This window comes from Pygoscelis adeliae, unplaced genomic scaffold (assembly GCF_000699105.1).
Source record: "Pygoscelis adeliae isolate BGI_AS28 unplaced genomic scaffold, ASM69910v1 Scaffold436, whole genome shotgun sequence".
Lineage (NCBI taxonomy): Eukaryota > Metazoa > Chordata > Aves > Sphenisciformes > Spheniscidae > Pygoscelis > Pygoscelis adeliae.
Genome location: NW_008825051.1, coordinates 76,743 through 84,064, shown reverse-complemented (window position 1 = coordinate 84,064; position 7,322 = coordinate 76,743).

The following is a 7,322-nucleotide window of genomic DNA, read 5'->3' as shown; positions in this document are numbered from 1 at the left end:
GCAGCCCCTTTTCCCCAGTCCCGGTCCGGGATGTGGCTGGGCTGCTGGTGACACGTCTCCCATCTCTTCTTCCCCCAGGGATATGTGGGGAGTGAAGGGGAAGAAGGGGTCCCCGGAGAAACTGGCAGACGGGTAAATGGCACCGTTGTCCCCATGGAGGATGGCGGGAGGCATGGGACTGATGCTTGGAGCCCGCAGAGGTCTTGCAGAGGGGCCCCGGTTTGCTGGGGGCTCAGCAGCCCTGGGCAGGCAGCAAGGGGGACGCGGGGCGGCCGGCTTAGTGCCTTTGACAGGCTTGAATTGCTCGTGAGTCTTTAATCTGTTCTTCCCAGGGCAAGCGAGGCAAGGTGGGCCACCGGCCCCCAAGAGGCCCCCGAGGACCCAAGGTAGGTCAGCTTTGCCCCGCTGAGGCGAGGGCTGCTTTGGCACCCTGGCAGCTCAGGGGTGTTCCCGAGCCGGGGGGGTGCTCCCACCTGCCCGAGCCCCCAGCTTAGAAAAGGATAAACCAATATAGGAGCATTGCATAGCTGGAGGGCTCTGTGTCCCCTGCCCCTTCCAGCTCAAGGAGGGTGTCTCCTCCACCCCCAGCCCCCGTGGGCTGCCCTCCCTGCAAGAGGCACCGGGGCATCGCTCCTGCCTTGCTCTCGCGCCGCACCGCTGTGCCCACCAGCCCGCGTCTCTCGCTTTTGCATTTCAGGGCTACCCAGGCGACGAGGGGCCAGAAGGACCCCAGGGCCCCCAAGGACCCTATGTGAGTATTAGCTCAGAGGTTTTGGGGTGCCGGTGCTCCCCATTTGGCCCCCGCAGGTACCACTGTGCAACCCACCTCTGTGAACCACCGAAGCAGAGACCCATTTAAAACGACTGAAGTTCCTAGGTGTTTCATCCATCTGTCGTTCATCCATCTCATCTTGCCTTCTCCTCCCAAATTAGCATCCCAGCAGTGCACATGCAGTCAGGCAAATCACATAATTTCCAATATCTTGTTCTAGAGGCCAAATAATTCCCTTCCAGTTAAGTGTCTGATGCCTGGCAGTGCTGAGCGCTTGCAGAGGACTGTCCCCATGTTCCCAGAGAACTGCCATGGCTGGAGGGACCGGCTGCACTGCAGCAGCTGGCATTGGCCACAAAAACCTACTCAAATATTTTTTTTAATTACTGGAAATGTTTTTTTCTCTATTTAAAATAAAAATCCCGGCTTTGGAAACTTCACAAAACAAAGCCGGGACGTTGTGCAATCAGCCAGGGGACCTGAACTGCATTTTTAACGGGGTTTGCTGAGGGATCCTCCTGAAAGCAAAAATCAAAGATCTGATGAGAAATGACTCAAAGTTTCTAAAACTGCCTGAAATTCTCAGAATCCTTGCAGCAACCTAGGTTGTGGTGAGGTCCCTCCTTGCCCGGCAGCTGACGGGAGCAGCTCAGCCTCAGGGTGATGCGGTGCCGCATCGCTTCTCTCTTAGGGCATCCCAGGGCTGAAGGGCGTGAAAGGAGACCCTGGACCGAAAGGACACAAGGTAGGGGACATGCACCGGGCACTTGAGCCCCGGGCACAGCGGGGACTGCGGGCACAGGGTAGCAGTTAATTTGCTGGATGCAATCACTTATTCCCCTCTTCTTGAACCCTGATCGCTGCAGCATCCTTCGGTGGGGGTTGACCACTGTGTCCCCAGGCGCTGGGAGATGGGACCTTTAGACTTTCTCCAAAACCAGGTCCTTTTCCAGCCTCTCCAGCCTCCTGGAGTTGCAAGCAGCAGCGTGTACAGTCTTTTAATCCCCTGCTTTCAGCGTTGACGCTGACGCAGCACAGGCGCTTACCTCCTCTGTGCCGTTACTGATGAGCTAATGGATCCAACCTTGGCCTGAGAAGCCAAGCACATCCTCATGGTCCCATCTGTCAGCCGCAAGGCTGTAAATAAGAGTGACAAGCAGTCCCTGGTGGCGGGTAGTTGCTCGCATCCTTCAGCAAAATGAAACCCCGGTAATAAATAAAGCTTTAAATTTATTGCAAGCTAAATGAGCAATGGCAGAAGCTAAAGTCCAGGGTGTTCAGCAAGGCCAGAGCCTGGGAGAGCAGGCAGAGGGGAGGCTGCAGGCAGCTGCTGTGCTGGGGTTTCTTCCCCTGCTCCGCCAGATTTCAGCACACAAGAAGTCGTCTTTATTTTCTCAAAGTGTTTCCTGGGAACTTCCAGGTTTTCTTGAATGTTATTTTAGTCTGGGATAAAATACTTTCAGTTTGCCTTTGCAGCTGAGCGGGGGAGGCAGACGCTCCATCACGCCTCCTCCGTCCCCAGCAATATGGGTACGGTAGTTCTACCAAATCAAAAGGGTTTTTTTCAGAAATTTTGCAGCCAGCCGTAACTGGGAATTTCCCACTTCCAGCGGCTTGCTGGAGGCCGGGAGATGTTTGGCCTGGGGAAATGTCCCCAGACAGGTATCTCCTGCTAGGGTCAGGCAGCAAACAAAACCTCCATTTCCTACCTGATGAAATACCACTGATGGAGTAACTAGAGCAGGGTTCTCAATGCCCACCCTCTGGGGCAGAGCCCCCGCCCTGGGCGGGTGTCCCGGGGGAGTTTCTACCCTCCTCTTTGCCACCAAATCTTTCCCTGACTCTCTCCTAGGGCGAGAAGGGCAGCATGGGCAACCTGGGCCAGCAAGGGGACGAAGGCTTCAAGGTGCGTGAAGGGTTTTGCTCTTTTCCTCCCTCCCCTTGGTCCCTTGTCATCCTGTGTGACACCCTGCCACATCTCCTAGGGCAAGCCAGGACCCCATGGCATCCCCGGGAGTCCGGGACCCAAGGGACAGCAGGTAAGGGCAGGGTGGAGGGGAATGGAGGAACCAAGATGAGTATTTGGGGTGAGTTCCTCATCTTTCCATGCAAAATCCACCTGGGGAAGGGGCTGGCTTGTAGAAGGACATAGGGCTGGGGGATGCCCCGTGCAGCACCCTGACCTCCTCTGGTGTCTTTGCAGGGTAACATTGGCCCCCCCGGCCCGCGGGGACACCCCGGCTTCCCTGGGATGCCGGTGAGTCCTTCACCCTCCTGGCAGGTTTGGGGTTCACTCCTGGTCCCGTGGGAGCTATGCAGGGATGCGGCTTCAATCCCACCCACATCCCTCTTAGCTGGGTCTTGTCCTTCTCTTCCAGGGCTTGTCCGGACCCAAAGTAAGTAGGGGGGAGTGCCTGGAGCCAGGCTCAGCCCTGCTGCAGGGCACCCTCCCCTCCTGTCCTCTCCCTGGGGTGCAGGGTGGCCCCATGGGGCACCCGGGTGCTTCTCGGCACGGCAGCATCTCGCCACCTTGCTTTTCTCTCCTTCGGCAGGGGCTGAAAGGCCTCCCAGGGCTGCTGGGACCCAGGGGCACGCCGGGCCTGCCGGTAAGCGGAGCCACTAATGTCCCCCGTGCCAAAATTTGTGTCCCTTGCTCCCCCAAATTTGGCAGCGAGGTCCCACCATGCCATGCCATGGGGATGGCTGGCTGCTGGCGCCATTGCAGGAGCTGCGAGTGTGGCGGGGGTCTCACGGGCAGCAGCCAGCGTCACCAGCGTTGTCATTGTCACCCAGGGTCTCACCGGCCCCCCTGGTCCCAGCGGACCCACGCTGATGCTGTCCAGGGAGGAGATGCGGGTGAGTGCGTTGGAGAGGCGATGCTGCGTGGGGGCGAGGGGTTTCCATCCCCGCTTCGGCGGGTGCCACCCTGGGGGGAAGGGGCTGACAGCGATGCTGTCCCATGTCCCACTTCTCCTGAGGTCCTCTGTCTACAAGGACCAAGGTCCTTGCACAAAGAGCAAGCAGATATGGTTAATTCCTCTCCCACCATGCTTGTCCTTGTCCCCTGCATGTCCCATCCCATCCCTGAGCACCTGGTGATGCTCCTGGCCAAAATAAGAGGGGGGGCTAATGCCAGCTAGGTTATATCCCCCACTTTCTCTTTCAGCACCTAATTTATCCCTCCAACCACCTGAATTACACTGCGGTCGGGGCTCTGCTGGACACCCTGAGACAGGAGCTGCAAGCCCTCGTCGAGCATCCCAACGGCACCAAAACCAACCCGGCAGCCACCTGCAAGGAGCTGCTGCTGGCTCACCCCAGCCTGCCTGACGGTACTGGGGTGCACAAGGGGTCCCCCCACATTGGACCCAGATCCAGCCAGCCTTCTTTCCCAGCGTGGGGAGGGCTGGCCGGATCCAGGGCCAACACAGGGGGACGGGCAGGTCTTTGCAATTAAGAAGGGATGAGGATTTGGGGGATGAGCTCAGCTGGGTTTCATGGGCATCCCCGGAGCAACGGGATGGCAGCCAGGCTGCATTCCAGGAGGATGGAGGTTGCAGCTGGGGATGTGCCACGAGCTGAGCTGGGATGGCACCGCGTGGCACGGTCCCTGTGCCGAAAACCGGGTGCCAGGAGCTCCCCTCTGCCTCCCTCCAGGGCAATACTACATCGACCCCAACCAGGGCAGCCCCCAGGATGCACTGGTGGCCTTCTGCAACTTCACGGCAGGGGGAGAGACCTGCATAGCCCCCGTCCACAACCAGGTATGGGGGGGCTTTCGTGGGGCACCTCCAGCCCTGCATTACTGCTCAGGATGGGCGAGGATAGGGGGTTGGTGTGGCTGGAGAGGGACAGTGTGGCCGGTCCCTTGCCGTGGTGACTGCTGCCGTCACAGGGAGCTGTTGGAGCAGTTTGGGGGGAGGATCCTGGTCACAGCGTGTGACCGGGCTTCAGGGACAAGTCACGCACATAGGCTGGTATGGCTGGATCCTTGTCCTTCTGGTGCCACCGTCCCCCGCTGGGACAGCATGACATGGCTCCCCCCTCCCTGCAGGTCCCCATCAAGGCTTGGCTGAGCACCTACGCCTCTGAGGACACCTTCGAATGGTTCAGCGCCCTGCCCGGGGGCTTCCTGGTGAGTACCCGGCCGGGACAGCTGAGGGGACACAAAGCCCATCTCATGGGGTCAGGGGTCTCCTAGTGCCTGTCCCGCTGCGGTGGGAAGTGGGACACAACATCTCCCTCTGCAAGAAAATCCAAACCGGTGCTTTAGCAGAGAGCTGAATCCTGCCCAGTTTTCGACACAGACCCCTCCAAGCAGCCCCCACTACCCGCTTTTCTCTCTCGTTGCCCCTGCAGCTGGAGTATGCGGGGGCCAGCCCGGTGCAGCTCCGCTTCCTCCGCCTGCACAGCCGCCTGGCCACCCAGAAGGTCTCCTACTCCTGCAGACCGGCCCCCGAGCAGGGCCACCCCCAGCCAGAGAAGGAAATCCGCTTCCTGACCGACTCCCGGGAGCAGAGCTATGCAGCCAGCCTGCAAGGCTGCGTGGTAAGCTTGGCCATGGCCGGACACTTTTCTCTGCCTGGAAGAGCCCCTCGACATTCGCAGAGCCCCTCGGCACGTGTTTGAATCACCAGGGTTTGGGATAGACCCGGGGAATGAGGCTTCAGATGGTGGGATGGAGATGGAGAGCATCCTCTCCCCGGGCCCAAGGAGCTGCCCCAGTCTTGGGGAGCAGGCTGGGATGTGGCAGGGGACGGGGTGGGCTCCAGGGGAAAAGGGGGAGGCCACCTCCCTGGAGAAGCCATTCAGGGCTGGAGACTTGGCTCCTGCAAGCCTTCTGGGTGAATCAAGGAGCAACCGGAGCAGCGAAGGGGACAGCGGGTGCTTCAGGAGGGTCCTTCAGTGCCACTCAGCTGCTCCCGGTGCTCATTTCAGCTGGACAACGAGTCCTCCATCACTGACACCATCTTCCAGTTCACCACGGAGGAGCTCTCCCTGCTGCCCCTGCGGGACCTGGCCGTCTTTCACAACGGTGACGCCTCGCACCAGTTTGGTTTCACAGTCGGACCAGTTTGCTTCAGCTGAAACCGGTGACACCCAAACCGAGCTGGCCAGTTCCCTCCCCGCCCTAGAACTGTCCTGCTGGGGACGCGTGCGGAGGCGGGGGGTGGCACGGGGCTCCCACCTGCTCCCCGGAGCTGCTGGTCCTCTTTTTGAGATACGTGTTTGTAGCTGCATTATGCCACGGACTACACTTCCTTCTGGAGTAGAAGAATATTGTTTACAAAAGTCATTTCTCTATAAATTATATATATTATATATATATGAGGAGGTGCTAATTTAATGACTGACTGGGAACTGTCTGCTAAAGAAAAAAAAAAACAAAAGGCAAAAATACTGCCAGCTTGGGAGAAGGGGAAGGCAAAGGGCTTTTCTTTGCCTCGGTCAAGTGCACAAATGCTTGGAGCCTCGTCCCCCCGGGACTGGAGGGCCCTGGCAGCCCCGGCGGGCAGGTCTGTGCCGTGTGGCCTGCTCTCCGCAGAGCAAAGTGACTGCGGGCTGCTGCCCTCAGTGGTTCCGAGCCACCGTGACTCCAGCCCAGCCAGGCATCAGGGGCTGAAAAGGGGTGAAGAAAGCAAAAACCCTCCAAGTCCTGCCTCTGTTTTGGGTCTGCAACTCATGCAGGGGTCAGAGGGGCTTTAGTGGTCTAGAGCTGGGTGCTATAGCAAGACCATGCTACAAGGCAGCATTGCCCTGGTCGGGCAGGGGCAGGGATTTAAGCCGTTTGGCTCCCGTGCTGAAGCACTGTTAACTTACCACTTTATTTTTCTTGTTCCCAGCAGCGTTTCCCTTGCCTCTAACCGTCCCACTATCGCCGCGCTGCTTGGCCCCAGGCGGGTACGGGTGAGTCCCAAGGGCAGAGGGCACCTGAGCCATAGCTGTATTACCAGCACCCCCGTTTCTCTGGTGCACAACCCCCAAATCCCCAAATCTCAGCTGGCTTTGTGCTGTACTGCTGGCTTTCTCAGCACCCTTCACTGCTCGAGCTCTCACACGGAGCTTGCCCGCCTTGCCCTGCAGCACGTGTGCCCAGGCTGCCTGCGTCGTGTCCAGATGCCAGCACCTAGGCTGGGCGTCGATGCCGATGCCAGCGGGACAGTGCGGCAGCTGGGCCGGACCCTGCACCGCGGGCCAAGGAGAGCAGCAGGCACAGCCCTTCCAGGGGGCACAGTTCCTAGGGAGCGCTTTAAGCAATGCTACATCGCGGCGTGTGCAAGCCGCAGGGCTCGGTCCCTGGCGTAGCATCTTTTCGTGGGGTGCAGTAGCTGTCCCCGCTGTGCTCCGTGTGTCACCAGCCGTGCTGGCCAAAGGGGACACGGGGCAGTGTCCAGCCAACACCCACCTCCAGGCAGGGGCTGAGCGCCTTGAAAAGGGTTTTTCTGCTCTGGCATTTAATTTCTGTTTGCTGTGATACTCCTCTGGTTGTCGTGTGGGGCACCCCTCTGTAAAACTACCCCCGGCTCTGCCCTGCGAGGGCGTGATGCCA